At 40.4% G+C, this 24,859-nt stretch overlaps 1 long non-coding RNA gene across 1 annotated transcript in view; it reads right to left on the bottom strand.

Moving 5' to 3' along the window:
- Positions 1-3,801: 3,801 nt before the first annotated feature.
- LOC121297558 overlaps positions 3,802-24,859 on the bottom strand; it is a 48,752-nt gene continuing 27,694 nt past the window's right edge. Inside the window, exon 3 of the long non-coding RNA XR_005947182.1 lies at positions 3,802-4,073. This is a non-coding gene — a long non-coding RNA (uncharacterized LOC121297558). The remainder of the gene's footprint in view (positions 4,074-24,859) is intronic.

The following is a 24,859-nucleotide window of genomic DNA, read 5'->3' as shown; positions in this document are numbered from 1 at the left end:
CCACCTGGCTTCATGGCTGCCACGACACACCGCCCAAGAGAGCTGCTTTAATTAAAGTCTGCTCACACCCAGTGTCCACTAATGCCTAAAACTAATTGCTACCTTGCCTAAAACTGCATTAACAATACAAGGCCCCTCCCGACCATTTACCCTGTGCTTACCCGCTCAAGATGCCGATGGGCATGACCTGGCCTTGTGCCCGCTGGTTGCATCTAAAACATATTCAGGAGAAAGGAGGGAACATGTGTCTTGTTGCTGGTATGGCAACGAGGTTTACCGCTTTACCGCCACTGGGAGCCAACCTTGCAGAGATCAGAGAGTCCTCATAATCCTCGGCCAGTTTCACAGCGTTTTCCAGGGTGTGGGGGATGTGGTACCGTAGCCAGGCTTGGGTATCAGCACCGACCACATGGCAGAATTACTCCACAACCACAGCTTCTCCCTTTTGCAGGTTGGTTTTCTTCTCGCAGGTCAGCCAGTGTACCATGTGGTCACACAAAAACTCCGCAACCACCCTACGGTGTGTCTCCGGGGATCTTCGGTACTCCCTGAACCACACCCGTTGAGTCTCTGTCGTGATGTTGAGGTGACAGAAAATGGCCAGCTTGACCAGGTCATAACTGGCGGCGTTAAGGTCGCTCATAGCCTGGTAGGCTGCCTGAGCCTCCCCGATCAGGCAGGGTCCCAGCTGGCTCACCCAGAACTCCTGCTGCCATGACGTGGTGGTGGCCATCCACTCAAATCCAACCAGGCAATGCCTCTGGGTCATCCTCCACCAACATCTTCATCGCCCAAGCCTTCGGTGTCGACATTGCTGTTGTTCCTGTAGGGGCTGGTGCTGTGGAAAACACCAGCCTTACCTGTTCAATGAGCGCAGTGTAGCACTCCTCCCTCTTTCGCACCTCCAGCAGCTCTGCCAGTGCGTTGCGGTCCATAGTTCTGTGTTCTGACACCACTTGTGGCAAAGTGGTTGATTGTGTATAGGTGCAGGAGTGATGCAGTGCGCAATGAACAGACAGAGATTTGCAATCCAGTTAGAAAAGTACTTTTATTTATTTAAACCAAACAATAATTTATAACCAAGATTCACTGTATTTCTGTCATAATACATTAATAAAGAGGCAGACACCCTGTCACAGTGCCTTTCAAAAGTTTTGTCCAGGAATATTTACATTTTTTGAACCACTCTAAAACGGATTAGGAAAGTAATAAAACAAATGTTTCACAACATCCAGTTAAGGGATTAGAATAGTATTTTCTTTGTGGACATGCATAACAGCATGAACTCTAGTGTGTTCTTTTTGTAAAGAAAATGTGTTTGACTGTTGTCTCTTAACACTTTACAGTCCTCTTGCTCGCTCAAAATGTTTATGAGAAGACACTTATATACTATAAGAGATAGGGTCAACTGTGCAACTGTCAACCTATTTTGTATGAATGCAATTTGACCCAGTTCTGTAATTTGAAGTCATACTAAGGGCAGCCTGAGTGTCCAGGTTGGTCCTGGGAGGGTAGACAAGAGAAAACCACTGGGCTCATCCAGTTAATCTCGAGGAACTCATTCAAAATATCTGATTCAGAAGGGAGGTAAAACCATGTGATCAATGAATGAAAGAAATGGAAACGAGAATAGAACCAATAGCAGTCATCCGCTTGGATTTCAGTTAAAGCACATCAATTGTACGATGAAGTAACTGTTTTCCGAGTGGATACAATACAGGACAATCTACACATGAGGCACCATTTAACTCTAGCAATGACGGTATCTGACAAGAGTCTGGGCATTTCTTGTTATGTGTTGATTTCCCTCTTAGTCTGACTTCATCAGTGATCCAGCTTTTTATGGCCTGTGTACCAAGGATCCCAATGACAGTGAATAGCAGGCAGATTTCAGGTGTGTATAATACACATTTAAACTGCTTGGAGTGAATCTGACCAACAGAACCAGAAGACAACAAGATGTTAATGTATCTCCATAATAAATTAATACGTTTCTTATATTGTATAAGATATTGTACATTTTGGACAAGAACTGTGAAACTAAACAGACAACACAGTCACTTATTATAAATCACTAAATACTGTATCAGGAATTTCCATTAACATACTTTTTTTTTTTTTTTTTACTTTCTCCCTCATTGTTGCACTGAATGATGTCTGCACTACACAAAGGATAGGCAAGGTTGTACAGAATGATGTCTGCCTTACACAGAGGATAAGCATTGTTGCACAAAATGATGTCTGCACTACACATATGATAAGCACTGTTGCACAAAATGATGTCTGCACTACACATAGGATAAGCATTGTTGCACAGAATGATGTCTGCACTACACACAGGATAAGCATTGTTGCACAAAATGATGTCTGCAATACACACAGGATAAGCACTGTTGCACAGAACAATGTCTGCACTACACACAGGATAAGATCACAGTATTGTAATAGGTTCATTTCTTATATGTGATTTATAATGCTGTAAAACAAATGCACAGCATGGAAGTACTGTAGGAAATTAACTTAGTGCTTACCTACCTCAGTAAATACAGTATAATTGTAAATCTCGAAAAACTACTCACTTCTAAATCTTTTATAGTCATTTTTGTATTACTTTAGTATAAATACATGTTAATTTGGATTCATATGTTGTTTTTTTCTGACTATGTGAACGAAAAGACACACATTTGCCCATTTTCCCATTGGAAATAGTGATATTTTGAAATATCACTGTCCTGGTCACAAAAGCAAAGTTTGTGGGAAATTTTCCATTTTCTATACTTTTGAGGCATAAGCAATTAGGAAATAACACTTACTACCCAGGAACAAAAATGGTGTTACATAGTGTTATCTATCGACCACCTAAGTCAAACCTGTTATTTTTAGTTGAATTTAGTGACTTGCTATCTTCATTGACAGTCCATTATGACAGGTTTTTTCTACTGGGTGATTTTAACCTACATGTTGATACAGAATCTAACTCCACTTCTGTGGAATTTATGAAGCTACAGGATTCTTCAGAGTATATCCAACACGTAGAAGGTCCCACACACAATCATGGTCATACTCAAGACCTGGTAATCTCTCGTGGTTTAGTCTAGTCTTTTTGAAGTCAGCAAACCAGCAACTACAAATTCCATGGAATGTACACTTACATCTCAGGATATTAATTCCTTAACTCCTGATACATTTTCTGATATATTTGAGTTTATTATCAATCCCAGAGATCTTATCTGTAGATGAGATGGTGAACACCTACAACACCTAATTATCTTGGTATCTTAGATGTTGTAGTGCCAGTCAAAACTTGGAGGATGTTTTTTAAAAAAAAGCTCACTGTGGTTCAATGATACTACTCGCCAATTGAAATATGAGGGTCGGAAATTAGAAGGGAGATGGCGGGTAACGAAACTGCATGTTCACTACGCTATATGGAAGGACCACCTGGCTAAATATAGGATGGCTCTGGCACTGGCCAGATCAACTTATTACTCTAACTTAATTAAAACTAATAAAAATAATCCTAGATTTCTTTTTGTTACAATTGTAAATGAATGAATCCTTCTCTAAATAGTTCCACCCTTGATACTGGCTTTATTCCTAGCTGTAATGACTAAATACTAAATACTACACATTAGAAATCAGACTCCACAAACATATTCTATTATGGAGGCTTGTTGCACAGTAATACTTATTATTACCTGTGGCAACGTGGCTGCTGATAGTGAACAGGTGCAGGGCTGATGCAGTGCAGGAATAATCACAGGCAGACAACTATAATCCAGTTTAGAAAAGGGTGCTTTATTTTGTAATTCCTGGTCTGGTGACCAAACCATAAACCTCCTGCAACACACACCAATGTGTAAAACACGGAGAGAAATTATACAAATGGTTTTGCAAACCAAATAATAACAGACATTATCTGCCCCACAATAATACAATGCACGGTCACCAGTCTGGGTGTGTGATGTAGAGCTTGTGGTGGGTGAAAACAATTTTAAACGATGGTTGAGTAGCATTGTTGATCTGGTTTTGTGCTGGTCCTAGGCGACATCTCCGGATATATGCTTAGAGGTCTAGTGATACACAAACACAGACAGTTACTAAATAGACACGAACTAACAAACAAAACACTCACAAATATTTTTTACAACACTTTCTCTGCGGCTCTCACGGTCCTTCCAGTTTCTCACTCAAAAACCAAGCAAAGGAAAAGATTTACGATTCTTTATGCTATCACGCAGGACCCCTTGGTAAACAATTGGAGCTGTCTCTATTGCCTGCAGCTGCTACATAGTTTACCTTGCAGGTCAATAGTTTCCTGCACCGGAGTCTCACTTTCTTCCAGGCTAACAGACTTCCCGACCCTGGAAATGAACTGTCAGGCCGGCCTGTCCAAAGACTTCCCCTTTCTATACTTAGCGCCCTCACAGGTCAGGAAGGAGATATGCAACCAGAACTCATTGTATTTCTGTCACAGTGCCTCTAAGGCTATTATGGAGGTTTTTTCTTTGATTACCGCATTCCTACAAAATTAATAAAAAAGTTATTATTACCCACATTTTACAAATTTAAATAGTTCTCTTTCATCCGGTATTGTTCCCTCAGCACTTAAGGTAGCTATAGTAAAGCCAACGCTCAAGAAACACAGCTAAGATCCTAAACTCATTAATAACTACAGGCCCATCTCCAATCTTACAATCTTCCAATTTAGAGAGGACTGTTGCATTTCAAGTACTCTTAATGGTGTATCTGAGAAATTTCAGTCCTGATTTCGTGCTGCACATAGTATAGAGGCAGCCCTTGTCCACGTTATAAATGACCTACTGCTAAGCTGTGACTTGGGCTTTCCATCAGTTCTAATTCTTCTTGATCTAAGTTCTGCTTTTGACACCATAGACCATGCCATCTTATTAAATCCACACAAATACTTAGTGGGACTGTCTGGCCTTGTCTTATCCTGGTTTCAATCTTACTTATCTGATAGGTATCAATTTGTCTCTTTGGGGAGGAAAAATCAGCATTGACCGAAGTTGATTGTGGTGTTCCACAAGGTTCTATTCTGGATCCATTGCTATTTATATTATATATATATATATATATATATATATATATATATATATTATATTACCATATATATTTATATATTTCCTGACACCCTATGTGCATGACACCCAGCTGTATTTGTGTTTAATACCTGGTGATACTTCTGTCGGGGTGTTATTAGCCGCTTACCTTGCTGATATGAAGTGCTGGATGTCTCAAAACTTCCTAATGTTGAATTCAGATAAAAAAAATGGTTATGTTTGCAGGCTCCCATAACCAACTAAAAAATGTAAGATTGCATGAGTCTGACCCTAGTAGTATCTTTTATCAAACTCTAAAACTGAAATAAAAAATGTGGAGGTTCTCTTTGATCCTGATTTATCACTTGAGTCTGATAATAGGGAAGTTTCTAAAGTATCCTTCTGTCACTTGAGAAACAGCCAAACTGAGACCTATTATCTCCTATCTGATGCCGAGAGACTAATACATGCCTTTGTTTCTTAGTGGTTTTAATGCAACATAGTAATAATTAAAAGCTAGCAATTTTTATTTATTATTATTATTATTATTATATTATTATTATTATTATTATTATTATTTTAATGTATTTACGTACAGGGCCTTGTGATACTCTGGTATGAAAGGTGCTATATAAAAATAAAATATATGAAATAAATAAATTGATTTCATTGCTCGTAATTAAGAGGAAACTATTATTTGCAAAACAGGTTATAAAATTTTGCAATGAGTTTATAACATTTTTGCAACGATTAAGATTTTAAATCCAGGAAAAGCAATTTAACTTAACTCTGAACATTTTGTGTTTAGTTTGAATTAACTATAAAGAGCTGTCTCACTCAAGTTTCGGGAGAAAAAATAAAAGTGATCTTATTTCACAACCAACACTTTTCCAAGAGCTTAATTAAGAAACAGAGTTATAACTTTAAAGGGACATCATGTGACCAAAAAAAAAAAAATGAAGAGCCATAACCATAGAGTATATTTGTTCCATTGCCACATTCCTATGTTATTTCCATGTACATCAAATACTCATATTTAGTGTCATCATCATTAAATCATCATTTATAAACTTTTCAAACATGTTTTTTGTAATTTCAGAGCCTCCTTTAAACAATATCATCTCATGATGCTACACAACAGGAAGCGTTTAATGATGGCTGTCAAAATTCCAGACCCTTGTCCTTTATGTGAAGCTTGACGTAGAACTTTTTTTTATTATATATTTTGATCGTAACTATATATATATATATATATATACACACACACACACACACACACACACATTTTATATAAAACCAAACGATAATTTACAGACTTATGTCTGAATTAAAGAAGAAACACCAATGGTACATGTTACAAGAAGAGGGAAGGAAAGGTTATATATATATATATATATATATATATATATAGTTTTTTGATAATGAGGTCCTATAAGCTGGGATGCTGAGGCCCAGGAGGAGACCCAGACTCTCATCTCCAAAACTGCCAGACAGCATGAATATAATAATCAACTACTACCTTTGCAGTTTGTACATACAGTACTGTGCAAAAGTTTTAGGCAGATGTGAAAAAATGCTGTAAAGTAAGAATGCTTTCAAAAATAGACATGTTAATAGTTTATATTTATCAATTAACAAAATGCAAAGTGAGTGAACAGAAGAAAAATCTAAATCAAATCCATATTTGGTGTGACCACCCTTTGCCTTCAAAACAGCATCAATTCTTCTAGGTACACTTGCACAAAGTCAGGGATTTTGTAGGCATATAGTCAGGTGTATGATTTAACAATTATACCAAACAGGTGCTAATGATCATCAATTCAATATGTAGGTTGAAACACAATCATTAACTGAAACAGGAACAGCTGTGTAGGAGAAATAAAACTGGGTGAGGAACAGCCAAACTCAGCTAACAAGGTGAGGTTCCTGAAGACAGTTTACTGTCAAAAGTCATACACCATGGCAAGACTGAGCACAGCAACAAGACACAAGGTAGTTATACTGCATCAGCAAGGTCTCTCCCAGGCAGAAATTTCAAGGCAGACAGGGGTTTCCAGATGTGCTGTCCAAGCTCTTTTGAAGAAACACAAAGAAACAGGCAACGTTGAGGACAGTAGATGCAGTGGTCAGCCACAGAAACTTACTGCAGCAGATGAAAGACACATCATGCTTACTTCCCTTTGCAATCGGAAGATGTCCAGCAATGCCATCAGCTCAGAATTGGCAGAAAACAGTGGGACCCTGGTACACCCATCTACTGTCCGGAGAAGTCTGGTAAAAGTGGCCTTCATGGAAGACTTGTGGCCAAAAAGCCATACCTCTGACGTGGAAACAAGGCCAAGCGACTCAACTATGCATGAAAACACAGGAACTGGGGTGCAGAAAAATGGCAGCAGGTGCTCTGGACTGATGAGTCAAAATTTGAAATATTTGGCTGTAGCAGAAGGCAGTTTGCTCGCCGAAGGGCTGGAGAGCGGTACACAAATGAGTGTCTGCAGGCAACAGTGAAGCATGGTGGAGGTTCCTTGCAAGTTTGGGGCTGCATTTCTGCAAATGGAGTTGGGGATTTGGTCAGAATTAATGGTCTCCTCAATGCTGAAAAGTATAATTATCCATCATGCAATACCATCAGGGAGGCATCTGATTGGCCCCAAATTTATTCTGCAGCATGACAACGACCCCAAACATACAGCGAAAGTCATTAAGAACTATCTTCAGCGTAAAGAAGAACAAGGAGTCCTGGAAGTGATGGTATGGCCCCCACATAGCCCTGATCTCAACATCATTGAGTCTGTCTGGGATTACATGAAGAGAGAAGCAACTGAGGCTGCCTAAATCCACAGAAGAACTGTGGTTAATTCTCCAAGATGTTTGGGCCAACCTAGCTGCCGAGTTCCTTCAAAAACTGTGTGCAAGTGTACCTAGAAGAATTGATGCTGTTTTGAAGGCAAAGGGTGGTCACACCAAATATGGATTTGATTTAGATTTTTCTTCTGTTCACTCACTTTGCATTTTGTTAATTGATAAATATAAACTATTAACATGTCTATTTTTGAAAGCATTCTTACTTTACAGCATTTTTTCACACCTGCCTAAAACTTCTGCACAGTACTGTATATCCGAGCTGAGCGCCTATGGAAACACTACAAAAAGGAGCATGCAAGAACTAACTTTTATAAAGATCCATTCAAATTTGTAAAGAAGATATTCACCAGTGAAGGAGGAAACATATACAGATTCAAAATTAGGCAGGAGCCTATGTCAATTCCTTCAGACATCCAACCTCTCAATCCACCTGAATATCAAATGGAGGACTGTGCAACTAAGAGGGAAGAAGTAGAGCAAGCTGTGAAAAAAGCAAGGGCATCATCATCTCCAGGGCCTAACGGAGTTCCGTACAGAGTGTACAAGAGTGCTTCAGGAGTTCTATGAATCCTGTGGAAATTGATGAACGTGGCATGGGAAAAACAGGTTGAACCAAGAGCATAGCACCAAGCAGATGGAGTCTTTATACCAAAAGAAAAAGATTCTACAACCATAAAAACATAAGAAAGTTTACAAACGAGAGGAGGCCATTCGGCCCATCTTGCTCGTTTGGTTGTTAGTAGCTTATTGATCCCAGAATCTCATCAAGCAGCTTCTTGAAGGATCCCAGGGTATCAGCTTCAACAACATTACTGGGGAGTTGATTCCAGACCCTCACGATTCTCTGTGTAAAAAAGTGTCTCCTATTTTCTGTTCTGAATGCCCCTTTGTCTAATCAGTCAGTTTCGCCCTATTTCCCTATTAAACGTAGAAGGCAAGATTTTCTTCAACATTATTGCTCAGAGATGTCAACCTACCTATTAAAAAACTGCTTCATTGACACTTCAGTACAAAAAGCGGGCATTCCAAGTTTCCCAGGATGCTTAGAACACATCAGCATAATCTGGCAACAAATTCAATCAGCTAAAAAGGAGAGGAAGGAGCTTCATGTGACATTCCTCGATTTGGCTAACCCATATGGTTCAGTGCTACATGAACTTCTGCATTTGATTTTTTCAGCATACCGATGACAATAACAAATTTAGTGAAAGCCTACTTTGGAGATTTGCAATTTAGTTTTTTAACTTTAGAATTCAACACTACATGGCACTGCCTAGAAATTGGAATAATGGCAGGATGTACCATTTCTCCACTGGCTTTTGTCATGGCAATGGAAGTAATCATTAGTGTATCAAAATAGGTAGTGGGAGGAGAGTCTTTGGCTTCTGGAATGCAACTACCACCAATTCGAGCATACATGAATGACATGACAACAATGACTACAACAGTAGCCTGCACTAATCGGTTATTGGGCAAATTAACCAATAACATTGAATGGGCACAAATGCAATTCAAGTCCACTAAATCAAGGAATATCTCTATAACTAAAGGTAAAGTAGTAGATAAAAGGTCCTACATTAATGATGAGGCAATACCAACAGTGTCCGAGAAGCCAGTGAAAAGTCTAGGGAGATGGTACAATGGGGATCTAAAGGACACAGTTCTTGTGGGAGAAGTTAGACAAAAAGCAGTGGAAGGGTTGAAGAGCATAGACAGCAGCGCTTTATCAGGGCAAACTGAAACTCTGATGCTTTCAGTTTGGTCTACTGCCAAGACTGCTGTGGACACTGACTGTGTACGAGGTTTCCTTGACAAAACTTGAGAAGCTGGAAGCTTTAATCAGTTCATACGTCAGGAAATGGTTTGGAGTTCCACGCTGCCTCAGCAGAGTGGGACTTTATGGTAAAGGAATACTGCAGCTACCAGTCTCTGCTCTAACCGAGGAGTTTAAGTGTGCCAAAGTCCGACTGGAAATGACATTAGTAGATTTACGTGACAAATTCGTAATGGAGGCAGCAGCTGTGTTGAAAACTGGAAGAAAATGGATGGCAAAGAAAGCTGTGGAAGATGTAAGGCTGTCCTTCGAATTAGTGATATTATGGGGCAAGTTCAGCTTGGAAGAGGAGGTCTTGGTCTCAGTTCAGCTCTTCCTACATGGCACAACTATATAACCGGATAAGTCGGAATGCTGTAAGGAGCAGACAAGTGAAACACTGTAGTAGATTTAGTTACGAATCCACTTTCTCTGAATAATTGTACTATCTTTAAAACAGAGTAATGTTCACAAATTTGCCAAATTGAAACAAAGCGAGATGCTATCTATATTCTTTTTTTAGTTTATTCATGGTTATCTGTGTAAACATGCTATTCAAAAATATTTGCATTGCATATTTTAACTAAATTATTTAAAGAATAAACGCAGCATGCACAATTACTTCCTGAGACTTGTCCTTATCAGAGTGATAACTCCCACTAAAACTATAAATATATATACACACACACTGTATATGTTGCGGGAAGGCAATGTTTAAGATAAGAACATATGCAATAGTCAGCGTGCCTGCAAACAGACAAGTAAGATCAATTTATGCCCGTGCCCAGATTACATTGAGGACCACTGTTTTAGCTGGTGAGATAATGCCACGAATGTTCCAAGAAATGAAACCTATGGTTTGCAGCATAATTAAAAAATAAAGGCTCTAAAGAGTATAGTCAGTTAAATCTGTCAAATACAGTGCCGAGAAAAAGTTTGTGAACCCCAATGATATGGAAATTCCATAGTTTTACCATGATAGCCTTCTTGAATCAAAACCTTTTCTTAAATATCCAATAAGGTATATATATTAACCAATTCCATGTCTTTTGAAATAAAATGGTGTATAAATTAAACAAACAATGAGTAAGAGTAGTTAAGATTCAGAGTATGTGAAAAAGTAAGTGAACCCCTGGTTTTATCAGCTCAATTAAAGTGATAATTATAGTGTTTAAATAATTAGGTAGATCTTCAGGGGTGAGTTTGGGACTACCCACCTTATATAAAGATCAGAAACTTTGTGAGTTTGGTTTTTACCACACAGGTGTGTGGAAATACGTCATGCCACAATCAAAAGAAATCTCTGAGGACCTCAGAAAAACAGTTATTGATGCTCACCAGTCTAGAAAGGGATACAAAACCATTTATAAGGATTTGGGGCTCCACTAATCCACTCAGACAGTCTACAAATGGAGAAAGTTCAAGACCACAGTCACTCTACCCAGGAGCGGTCGCCCTACCAAGAACAAACTGGAAATTCATCAAGGAAGTCACAAAGAACCCCAGAGTAACATCCAAGGATCTACAGGCCACTCTCGCCTTGGCTAATGTGAGTGTTCTTGACTCAACTATCAGAAAAAGACTCAACATGCGCATGGAAAGATATCTAGGATGAACCCACTGCTCTCTAAAAAGAATACTGCTGCCCGTCTGAAGTTCGGCAAAGAGCACAAAGATGATCCACAAGACTTGTGGAACAATGATCTCTGGACAGATGAGTCAAAGGTAGAACTTTTTGGCTTCAATGAGAAACGTTATATTTGGCGAAAACCAAACACTGCGTTTGAACAGAAGAACCGTCAAGCATGGTGCTGGGAGTGTGATGGTTTGGGGCAGCTTTGCTGCCTCAGTACTTGGACGGATTGCATCATTGACACAACCATGAATTCTGCATTGTATCAGAAGATTCTAGAGCAGAATGTCAGACCATCCATCTGAGCTCAAGCCGAGTCGAAAGTGGGTGCAGAAGAAGAAATTCTGCATTTTTGAATGGCCTAGTCAAAGTCCGGACCTAAACCCCATTAAAATGTCGTGGCAGGACCTGAAGCTGTCCATGCAAGGAAGCCCTCAAATGTCACCAAGTTGAAGCAGTTCTGTAAGGAGAAATGGGCCAAAATTCCTCAAAACCAATGTGAGAGACTGACCAACAGTTATAGAAATCGCTTAGTTGAAGTCATTGCTGCTCAAGCTGGTGCCATCAGTTACTGAATTTAAAGGTTCACGTACTTTTTCACAAATTGATATTGAATGTTGATAAATAAATGTTGAAAAAGGTATCATGTTTTTAACACTTGTTTAATCAGGTTATATTTATCTATTATTAGGACTTAGATTAAGATCTAATAATATTTTATGTTTGAAATATGTGAAAATCCTAAGGGGTTCACAAACTTTTTCTCGACACTGTACATGTATCAAAACAAATACCATAATCTAGCCAAATTAATGCAAGGGATGTATTAAAATGAACATAAATACAATGTAACAGAACATAAACAGAAAAACAAAGAACATTGTTTTGATTATCATTATATTCAAATGCAAAAAATTACGGAGCTATATATACAGTGCCTTGCAAAAATATTCAGACCCCTGACCAATTCTCTCATGTTACCGAATTACAAATGGTACATTGAAATTTCGTTCTATTTGATATTTTATTTTTAAACACTGAAACTCAAAATCAATTATTTTAAGGTGACACTGGTTTTATGTTGGGAAATATCTTGCTTGCATAAGTATTCAACCTCTGTGCTGTGGAAGCTCCCAGTTTGCACCGATGAAAGAAATTGCCCTAACGAGGACACAATTACCTTACCATTGGCCTCCACCTGTGAACCATTAAAGTTGCTGTCACATTTTCTGGATAAAAACCTCACTGTTGAAGGATCATTGGCAAGGCTGTGAATCTGAAGGAAAATGAAGACCAAAGAGCATTCTACAGAAGTTAGAAATAAAGTAATACAAATGCATAGATTAGGGAAAGGGTACAAAATAATATCCAAGTGTTTGGATATCCCAGTGAGCACAGTTGGGTCAATAATCAGGAAGTGGAAGCTGTATCACAGCACCCAGGAACTGCCAAGAAATGGCTGTCCCTCAAAACTCAGCGCTCAAACAAGGAGGAGACTTGTGAGAGAAGCCACAGAGAGGCCAACAATCACTTTGAAGGAGTGTGACAAAGTGCCCTCCCCTGTGTATGTTATCTGTTATATTGTGCCTGTGGTTTGTTAAATGTTGGTGTATAGTCATTGGTACATGGGATATAAATGGGTCTGTGTAACACGAGTGTTTAAAATGTATATTTGTATTTAGGCACGAGGATTGCACAGCACTTCACGTGCAAGTAAAAAGTAATATTATGTGAGCACGAGGACTTGCACTTACTTACATTAATTCACGTGCAGTTGTACCGAGACAACAATTCAATGACTGATTAGCAATCGAGTCTTGGTACAGCTGCATAAAAGCAACATGTTTTCACCCACTCGCGGTTGGGTGTTCGGCGAGTGGAGAACGGGATAGGAGACAGAGGTAGTAATTGCGATCATAATAATATTAGGAAAATATCTGCTCACCGTATTTTTGTTTAGTATTAGTCCATTGTGTTTGTCTCTGTTTTGGCTGCACGTGCCGTGTCCTTGTGTTTTTGTTTGTTCCAACCCTTTTATTTTGCAATAAACCGGCACAAGCAAGCGTCCTCATCATTTCAATTCATCTATTCTGTCTTTGTGTATTTCATTTCTTCCTGGGTCTGACGCCACCCACTCCAGCCGTCTTTGTGACAAGGAGCTACAGAGTTCAGTGGCTGGGAGTGGAGTAATGGTGCGCCAGTCAACCATATTAAGAGCTCTGCATAACACTGGCCTGTATGGGAGGGTGGCAAGAAAGAAGCCGTTACTCAAAAAGTACCACCTGAAAGAGCGTCTGGAGTTTGCCAGAAAGCATGAGAGTGACCCAGCTCCGATGTGGGAAAAGGTTTTGTGGTCAGATGAGACCAAGATAGAGCTTTTTGGCCAAAACTCAAAGCGCCGTGTGGCACAAAACTAAAACAGCCCATGCCTCAAGACACACCATCCCTACAGTGAAGTATAGTGGTGGCAGCATCATGCTGTGGGGGTGCTTCTCATCACCAGGGACTGGGCATCTAGTTACAATTGAAGGAAGAATGGATGGAGCAAAATGCAGGAAAATACTGCAAGAGAATCTGCTTCAGTCCGCTAAAAAACTGAAGCTTGGGAGGAAATTCACCTTTCAGCAGGACAATGATCCCAAGCACAAGGCCAAAGCAACATTGGAGTGGCTCAAGAACAAAAAGGTGAATGTCCTACAGTGGCCCAGTCAAAGTCCTGATCTCAATCCCATTGAGAATCTGTGGCACTATTTGAAAATTGAGGTCCACAAGCGTCATTCAACCAACCTGAACAACCTGGAGCAAATCTGCTAAGAAGAATGGGCCAAAATCACTCTGACACTGTGTGCAAAGCTGGTACATACTTACCCCAAAAGACTTAAAGCTGTTATTGCAGCGAAAGGTGGCTCTACCAAATATTAATGTGTGGGGGTTGAATACTTATGCAAGCAAGATATTTCAGTTTTGTATTTTTCTTAAAAATATTTCCCAACATAAAACCAATGTCACCTTACAATAATTGATTTTGAGTTTCAGTGTTTTAAAATAAAATATCAAATAGAACGAAATTTCAATGTAACAGTTGTAATTCAGTAATATGAGAGAATTGGTCAGGGGTCTGAATACTTTTGCAAGGCACTGTGTGTGTATATATACAGCTCTGGAAAAAATTAAGAGACCACTGCAAAATTATCAGTTTCTCTGGTTTTACTATTTATAGGTATGCGTTTGGGTAAAATGAACATTTTTGTTTTATTCTATAAACTACTGACAACATTTCTCCCAAATTCCAAATAAAAATATTGTCATTTAGAGCATTTATTTGCAGAAAATGACAACTGGTCAAAATAATAAAAAAGATGCAGTGTTGTCAGACCTCGAATAATGCAAAGAAAATAAGTTCAGATTCATTTTTAAACAACACAATACTAATGTTTTAACTTAGGAAGAGTTCAGAAATCAATATTTGGTGGAATAACCCTGATTTTCAAGCACAGCTTTCATCCGTCTTGGCATGCTCTCCACCAGTCTTTCACATTGATGTTGGGTGACTTTATGCCACTCCTGGCGCAAAAATTTAAGCAGCTCGGCTTTGTTTGATGGCTTGTGACCATCTATCTTCCTCTTGATCACATTCCAGAGGTTTTCAATGGGGTTCAGGTCTGGAGATTGGGCTGGCCATGACAGGGTCTTGATCTGGTGGTCCTCCATCCACACCTTGATTGACCTGGCTGTGTGGGATGGAGCATTGTCCTACTGGAAAAACCAATCCTCAGAGTTGGGGAACATAGTCAGAGCAGAAGGAAGCAAGTTTTCTTCCAGGACAACCTTGTACTTGGCTTGATTCATGCGTCCTTCACAAAGACAAATCTGCCCGATTCCAGCCTTGCTTAAGCACCCCAAGATGAGTCCAATTTTCATCTTTGCCCAACACCTGGTCGTTTAATGGTTAGACGGAGACCTGGAGAGGCCTACAAGCCACAGTGCCTCGCACCCACTGTGAAATGTGGTGGAGGATCGGTGATGATCTGGGGGTGCCTCACCTTTCAACATAACAACGACCCAAAGCACACAGCCAAAGCTACACTGGAGTGGCTAAGGAACAAAAAGGTAAATGTCCTTGAGTGTCCCAGTCAGAGCCCCGACCTAAATCCAATCAAAAATTTGTGGCATGACTTGAAGATTGCTGTCCACCAATGCCTCCCAAGGAACTTGACAGAGCTGAACAGTTTTGTAAATAAGAATATTCAAATATTGCCAAATCTAGATGAGCAAAGTTGGTACCTATTCCAATAGACTCACAGCTGTAATTGCTGCCAAAGGTGCTTCCACCAAGTATTAACTCAGGGGGGTGGAGACTTATCCAATTATGATCTTTCAGTTTTGTATTTTGAATAATCATTTAAATGCATGAAACTCTGAGGCACTGACACAACAAAATGTGAAAAAAGTTGTGTAGACTTTCTATAGGCACTGTCTATGATTCTAAGTGTATCGCCAGCACGTTAAATTCCACTGTAAATGTGGTATGATCTTTCATTTTTGTATTTTTAATACATAATTTTTATCTCAATAAAAAAACTTTTTCCCCCTTAACAGTGTGGAGTATGGTGTGTAGATATGTGGGAAAAAATTATCATTTAAATTCATGAAACTCTGAGTATCTGACACAATACAATGTTAAAAAAAAAGTTCAAGGGGGTGTAGACTTTCTATAGGCAATGTATGCTGTATATAAATAGAAGATAAGGGTTGAACTGTGACAGTAATTATAAATACATCACGATTTAGAGATCTAACAAATACTTAATGTATTGGTAGATGCATACACATACATTTGGACATACACATAAGTATGGCTATGAACACGCTCAAATGCACATAAACATACACACATACAGTGGCTTGCAAAAGTATTGACCCCCCTTGGCATTTTTCCTATTTTTTTGCCTTACAACCTGGAATTAAAATTGATTTTTATTTGGATTTCATGTAATGGACATACACAAAATAGTCCAAATTGGTGACGTGAAATGAAAAAAATAACTTGTTTCAAAAAATTATAAAAAATAAATAATGGAAAAGTGGTGCGTGCATATGTATTCACACCCTTTGCTATTAAGCCTCTAAATAAGATCTGGTGCAACCAATTACCTTCAGAAGTCACATAATTAGTTAAATAAAGTACACCTGTGTGCAATCTAAGTGTCACATGATCTGTCACATGATCTATATATACACCTGTTCTGAAAGGCCCCAGAGTCTGCAACACCACTAAGCAAGGGGCACCACCAAGCAAGCGGCACCATGAAGACCAAGGAGCTCTCCAAACAGGCCAGGGACAAAGTTGTGGAGAAGTACAGATCAGGGTTGGGTTATAAAAAAATATCCGAAACTTTGAACATCCCAAGGAGCACCATTAAAGCCATTATTAAAAAATGGAAAGAATATGGCACCACAACAAACCTGGCAAGAGAGGGCCGCCCACCAAAACTCATGGACCAGGCAAGGAGGGCATTAATCAGAGAGGCAACAAAGAGACCAAAGATAACCCTGAAGGAGCTGCAAAGCTCCACAGCGGAGATTGGAGTATCTGTCCATAGAACCACTTTAAGCCGTACACTCCACAGAGCTGGGCTTTACGGAAGAGTGGCCAGAAAAAAGCCATTGCTTAAAGAAAAAAATAAGCAAACACGTTTAGTGTTTGCCAAAAGGCATGTGGGAGACTCCCCAAACATATGGAAGAAGGTACTCTGGTCAGATGAGACTAAAATGGAGCTTTCTGGCCATCAAGGAAAACGCTATGTCTGGCACAAACCCAACACCTCTCATCACCCCGAGAACACCATCCCCACAGTGAAGCATGGTGGTGGCAGCAGCATGCTGTGGGGATGTTTTTCATCGGCAGGGACTGGGAAACTGGTCAGAATTGAAGGAATGATGGATGGCGCTATATACAGGGAAATTCTTGAGGGAAACCTGTTTCAGTCTTCCAGAGATTTGAGACTGGGATGGAGGTTCACCTTCCAGCAGGACAATGACCCTAAGCATACTGCTAAAGCAACACTCGAGTGGTTTAAGGGGAAACATTTAAATGTCTTGGAATGGCCTAGTCAAAGCCCAGACCTCAATCCAATTGAGAATCTGTGGTATGACTTAAAGATTGCTGTACACCAGCGGAACCCATCCAACTTGAAGGAGCTGGAGCAGTTTTGCCTTGAAGAATGGGCAAAAATCCCAGTGGCTAGATGTGCCAAGCTTATAGACACATACCCCAAGAGACTTGCAGCTGTAATTGCTGCAAAAGGTGGCTCTACAAAGTATTGACTTTGGGGGAGTGAATAGTTATGCATGCTCAAGTTTTCTTATTTCTTGTTTGTTTCACAATAAAAAATATCTTCAAAGTGGTAGGCATGTTGTGTAAATCAAATGATACCAACCCTCAAAAAATCCATTTTAATTCCAGGTTGTAAGTCAACAAAATAGGAAAAATGCCAAGGGGGGTCAATACTTTTGCAAGCCACTGTATATGCAAGATGCATGTGTGATCATCATGATGCAAGATATATGTCATCTTTACTGCATAATTCACACACACAGATATTGTGATTATAATCCCATACAGGGATGAAGCCGTCATGTGAATATACAAATATATAGAGAAGGTGTTCATGAGAACGATAATGACGAAAAAGAGGGTAACCTACTTACTATACTTAAGAATAGAAATTGAAAAGGCATACCTACACATGGTAAAACTACACATTCGGTTAATCATAAAATGCACGCATATCTGTATGTATACCAAAAAAAAACCCACTGCAAACATAAATACCAATACACTATTCATACAAAGCTGCATGCATAATAAGCGCATTACTTGGATAAGAACCAAATTATATAAAATACTTCAGGTCAGATTTGTAACCAAGTCACTAAAATTGGGAGTCATTTAGGAGTAAGGATTTGAGTCGAGTCAGTGACATGCCAAGCTCGAGTCGAGTCGAGTCACCTATCTGACTCGAGTCACTTAGTTATAGTTGTGACAGTTCAAGACCGCTTGCTTTAATCCAATTTTAAGGCATACAGTAAAAAGGCTGATAGTACAGTACAGCCTCGATATACAAACCTGTTGGGGTCCAAGATTTTTCTGAAGTCGACTTGGACAAATTAATCAGTCCTGTTTCTATTCTTTTTTTTATTATTAGGCTATTACAGTAGCCCCCCAGACCGTGATCGGTAATTAAACATTTAAAAGCACATCAGCAGAGTTTCAGTTTTGTTTTAATGTTAATTTAAGCCTTGGTTTCATGCTAAAAAAATTAGTTTTATATATACAGTACCAGTCAAAAGTTTGAGTACACCTGCTTGAAATCAGGTTTTTCATGATTACCTATGCTTTTAGCTGTATAAACTTGTCTATAAACACTTAATATTTCATTATATGATACGTGTACTTATATAAGCTGATACTCATAAGTGAATTGCATTAAAAATGTTATTTTTAAATGAAAATGTCAATCTTGTCAGTTTCGATGAAATGGTCACCCAAAGCAAGGGGATTTCAGTCTGAAGCCCAAGTCAGTTAAAAGTGTGAAATGTGTAATACACGGTGTTAGAACACTGGCCTAAGTATAAAAGTGTCTTTGTTAGATGTTCTGTGAGTTAACTAGCATGTTACCTAATTTACCTTTTGTCACCAATTATTGTTAGCAGGTGAGGATCCATGATTACTATAAATATAGGTAGCATAGGCACAAGTTTGTCATTCCTGAATGTTAAGGAGCAGAAAATGGCAAAATACGCTCAGTTAAGCAAAGAAAAAAGACTGTAATTACTTTAAGAAATGAAGATAAATGAAGACAAATCACAAGAACTTTGTAAGTGTCTATAACTGCTGTGGCCAAGACCATCAAACGATTTGAAGAAACTGACACTGAGGACCGAGGACCGAACAAGGGTGACCTCAGAATCAGAGAACAAGTTCATTCGAGTCACAAGTCTGCAAAACCGGCGATTAACTGCCCCTGAAATACAAGCTCAGCTAAATGCTACTAGAAGTACAGATGTTTCAACATCAATTGTTCAGAGGAGATTGCATGAATCTGGCCTAACTGGAAGAAGTGCTGCAAAGAAACCATAGTTAAGAGTGCAGAATAAGAGGAAGAGACTTGCCTGGGCCAAAAAAACATTGAAACTGGACATTTGAGGACTGGAAGTCGGTCTTATGGACCGATGAGTCAAAATTTGAAATTTTAGTATTTGTAAGACGCAGTGAGGGTGAGCGCATGAGTTCTGCATGTGTGCTTCCCACTGTCAAGCATGAAGGAGGCAGTGTCATGGTCTGGGGTTGCTTTGCTGGTGACAGAGTTGGCGATCTTTACCAAGTCCATGGCAAGCTCAAACAGCATGGCTATCATAACATACTTCAGAGGCATGCCATTCCAACAGGATTACGGCTAGTTGGACAGTCCTTCATTCTTCAGAAAGATAATGACCCGAAACACACCTCAAAGTTGTGCAAGAACTATCTGGCGAAGAAGGAAAGTGAAGGGCAATCTCAATCTCTCCTCCCGCTGTATGAGGACATTGGGGAAACACAGCAGCAGCTCAAAGTCAAACAGCCGCGTGTGTTTTTCTGATAACAAACAAGCTGAAACTCGGAGCAGCTGATTCAAATTCAGCGCCGTTTTGAGACACGGGCGAGGGGAGGAGCCAACAGCACAGCAGAACAACGCAGTTAAACGAGGCAGTCTTCCCAGCGACAGCGAGTGGAAGCGACAGCGAGTGGGAGAAGTACAGGCGTGGAAAAGTACAGAGCAGTTTCGAAGCAGTTTGAAAGCAGGTTGACGGCTGCAGAAGAAACTAAACTTCAAAAAAAAAAAAAAAAAACCTCAACATGGTCTTCAAGCCAGTAATCTGTGACACCTGCTTGATGTGGGAAATCCGAGAAAACCCAGCGGAGCTAAACCAAGTGTGCGTAAAGTGCCGCGCGATCCAGGATTTGCATAAACTAGTACGTATGCTAGAAATGGAGCTGGAAGAAGTGAGACAGCAACAGGATCTTGAGGAACTGGCACACCCACAATTCATGGAAGTCTGCATCACCCCTAACAGACTGAAAGCCACCAGGGAGATAGAAGGTCAGAACAGCTGGGTTCAGGTAGGCAGAAGCAGGGAAAAAAAGAAACTTGGTCAAACACAACCACCAGAAATCAAAACAACCAACAAATTTGAGTCACTTCAAAATTTTGATGAGCAAAACCAACAACAAGAGAATGAAAGGAACAACATCCAGGACCCTATTAACAGTGGTGGCCAGACAGCAAAAAGAAGGGAGGTCATGATTGTTGGGGACTCCATATTGAGAAACACAGCAAGTTCAATTCGCAGTTTGGACCCCCTTACTACAACAGTGTGCTGCCTTCCGGGAGCCTCGGTCAAGCACATCACTGAGAACGTGGACAGGCTCCTAGAACGAACAGGAGACGACCCGGTAGTAGTCGTCCACATCGGTACAAACAACATTGGAAGAGACAGACCAAAATCCCTGCAAAACAAATTCAGAGAGCTAGGAAGGAAATTAAAAGAGAAAACCAAAACTGTGGTATTTTCTGGTATACTACCCGCACCTTGCAAAGGACCATATGGACAGCTGGAAATAATTAATCAAAACGAATGGCTGAAGACGTGGTGCACACGGGAAGGCTTCACCTATCTTGATCATTGGACCACATTCTACAACAAGGACTATCTGTATAGACGGGATGGACTGCATTTAAATAACAAGGGAACTAGTCTACTCGGAGAAAAGATCCTCGAGCAGGTTCGGAAGCATTTAAACTAGAAAGGAAGGGGGGAGAAATCAACAAAAAAAACAGAAGGGAGACCGCATCAAAACAAGAACAACAACTCAGGTAAGACAACCATTAAATGTATTTATCTAAATGCTAGAAGTATCAGAAACAAAATTCTAGAACTTGAAGCTACTGCACTAACAGGTAACTATGATGTGATAGGTGTTACTGAAACGTGGTTGTCTGAGAGTGATGGGGACGAATGTGGGTATACACTGTATAGGAAAGACAGGCAGGACAGAAGAGGAGGAGGGGTAGCGCTATACATAAGAAACAGTCTTGAAGCCCAGGTGTTAAACCTGGACAAAGAAAATAAAACCGAATCAATATGGGTGAGAAAAACATACAAAAATTCAAAGGGCATAATAACAGGAGCATGCTATAGACCGCCAGATTCAGACAGTGAGCAAAATAATCTGTTATACAATGACATTAGAAATGTGTGTAGCAAAGGAGAAGCCATACTAATGGGGGATTTCAACTTCCCCCAAATAAAATGGGAAAACCCGATGGGTAGCGCGAAGGATGAAATAGAAATGGTGGAAATGACAAATGACTGCTTCCTAACACAATTTGTGAAGGCACCACTAGAGGGGAGGCATGCCTTGATTTAGTCTTTTCAAATAACGAAGATAGAATAACTAAAACAGAGGTCAGAGAACCACTGGCAAACTCAGACCACAACATGGTCTCATTTGAAGTGTTTTTTAAAACCCCAAAAGTAATGACTAAAGCTAAGGTTTACAATTTTAGAAAAGCAAACTATGAAGGTATGAAACAGAGACTAACAGAAGTAGATTGGAGTAAAATAGAGAAAACACCCACAGAAAAAGAATGGTTGTTCTTCAAAAATGTAGTACTAGAGGCGCAAAACAATTAAATCCCTAAAGTAGACAAATCTAAATGGCCAAAATGGTTTAATAGATCAATTAAAAAAAATATTCAGCGAAAAAAGGCACTTTACAGAGCATTAAAAAGGACCAAAAAGAAAGTACGCAGAAAGAGTACACAGAACTGCAAACGCAAGTCAAAAAGGAAGTTAGAAAGGCCAAGAGAGAAATAGAAATAAACATTGCTAAGGGAGCTAAAACCAATTCCAAAATGTTTTTCCAATATTACAACAGCAAGAGAACATTCAAAGAGGAGATTAAATGTTTAAGAGATACAAATGGCAAAATCGTAGAGGAAGAAAAAAAATAGCAAATATATTAAATATGATTACTTTTCACAAGTTTTTACAAAGGAAGATACTGACAACATGCCCCACATGTCATCCAGTTCCTATCCAGTTTTAAATAACTTTAGCATAACTGAGGCAGAAGTGTTAAAGGGACTAGGAGCTCTTAAAATAAACAAATCCCCTGGGCCGGATGAGATCCTCCCAGTAGTACTCAAAGAAATGAAAGAAGTAATTTACAAACCGCTAACCAAGATCATGCAGCAGTCTCTTGACACAGGGGTGGTACCGACAGACTGGAAAATTGCAAACGTAATACCGATCCACAAAAAGGGAAACAAAACTGAACCAGGTAACTACAGACCAGTAAGCCTGACTTCTATTATATGCAAACTTATGGAAACTATAATAAGATCCAAAATGGAAAATTACCTATATGGTAACAGGGTCCTGGGAGACAGTCAACATGGTTTTAGGAAAGGGAGATCGTGCCTAACTAACTTGCTTGATTTTTTTGAGGATGCAACATCGATAATGGATAATTGCAAAGCATATGACATGGTTTATTTAGATTTCCAGAAAGCTTTTGACAAAGTCCCGCACAAAAGATTAATTCTCAAACTGAATGCAGTAGGGAAACACATGTACATGGATTAGGGAGTGGTTAACATGTAGAAAACAGAAAGTACTGATTAGAGGAAAAACCTCAGAATGGAGTGTGGTAACCAGCGGTGTACCACAGGGATCAGTATTAGGTCCTCTGATATTCCTAATCTACATTAATGATTTAGATTCTGGTATAGTAAGCAAACTTGTTAAATTTGCAGACGACACAAAAGTAGAGGAGTGGCAAACACTGTTGCAGCAGCAAAGGTCATTCAAAGTGATCTAGACAAGATTCAGAACTGGGCAGACACATGGCAAATGACATTTAATAGAGAAAAGTGTAAGGTACTGTACGCAGGAAATAAAAATGTACATTATAAATATCATATGGGAGATACTGAAATTGGAGAAGGAATCTATGAAAAAGACCTAGGAGTTTTTGTTGACTCAGAAATGTCTTCATCTAGACAATGTGGGGAAGCTATAAAAAAGGCTAACAAGATGCTCGGATACATTGTGAAAAGTGTTGAATTTAAATCAAGGGAAGTAATGTTAAAACTGTACAATGCACTAGTAAGACATCTTGAATATTGTGTTCAGTTCTGGTCACCTCGCTATAAAAAAGATATTGCTGCTCTAGAAAGAGTGCAAAGAAGAGAGCGACCAGAATTATTCCGGGCTTAAAAGGCATGTCATATGCAGACAGGCTAAAAGAATTGAATCTGTTCAGTCTTGAACAAAGAAGGTTTGTTAACTTTCTTATGGTCTTATGTTCTTAGATGTGCTGCCTGCTACCCAGACTGTCGAGGGTCTGACTGAGGAAGTCGGACCTGTTCAGGTCGCGTCCTGTTCGACGTCCCCTTCCGATAAGAGGTCTGGAGAGGGGGGGAAAAAGTATCGGTCCTCGTCTAGGGAGAAAGCCCAGGGAAGCGTTGACAGGCGTCCCAAACCAGCGGGGAGATGCTGGTGTAAGACCACTGCGGCTTACCCGACCGCAGTGGAGAGGGGGGAGGGACCTCCGAGAAGTGGCAGCTAGATCCGTCATGACGAAGGTCCTGACCTCTCCCCCCTTTATCATAGCCTGCACCTCCCTCTGGTGTGGCTCCGGACACAATGACCCCTGCAGCCAAGCAGAGCTGACTGCAACCCAGAAGCAGTTCTAGCGACCAAAGGCGATGCGGAGCGGCTGGCAACCCCGGCCGATGCGGAGCGGCTGGCAACCCCGGGCGATGCGAGGCAGGCATCCTTGGGCAAAGCGAGACAGGCATCCTTGGGCAAAGCGAGACAGGCATCCTTGGGCGAAGCAAGACATGGAGTCAGAACAAGCTGGAGTGCTGGTGTTAGCTCTCATCTTGGCCACTGCGGCTGGGCAGTTCTTCCCCATGCTTCCCTTAGCAGCCTAGCAGGCAGCTCCTGCTCCTCTCCTCTGATGGTGGGGGAGGCAGATACCAGCAGGCATTCATCCTCTGCTGGTGGGGGAAGTGATACCAGCAGGCATGCATCCTCTGCTGGTTGGGGAAGTGATACCAACAGGTATTCATCCTCTGCTGGTGGAAAGGGACCCAGCAGGCATTCACCCTCTGCTGGTGGACGGGGACCCAGCAGGTATTCACCATCTGCTGGTGGACGGGGACCCAGCAGGCATTCACCCTCTGCTGGTGGACGGGGTTAGGGTTAGGTGTGTAGTCTCCTGGGGATGGAGGTGGGAGTGGCGTGTAGTCTCCTGATGACGGAGGCTCTCCCTCACTTGCAGGGGACTGGTGAGGCTCTCCCTCACTTGCAGGGGACTGCTGAGGGTCTCCCTCACTTGCAGGGGACTGGTGAGGGTCTCCTTCACTTGCAGGA

The sequence above is a fragment of the Polyodon spathula genome, chromosome 22, assembly GCF_017654505.1.
Source record: "Polyodon spathula isolate WHYD16114869_AA chromosome 22, ASM1765450v1, whole genome shotgun sequence".
Classification (NCBI taxonomy): Eukaryota; Metazoa; Chordata; class Actinopteri; order Acipenseriformes; family Polyodontidae; genus Polyodon; species Polyodon spathula.
This window is presented reverse-complemented; position numbering and strand designations above follow the sequence as displayed.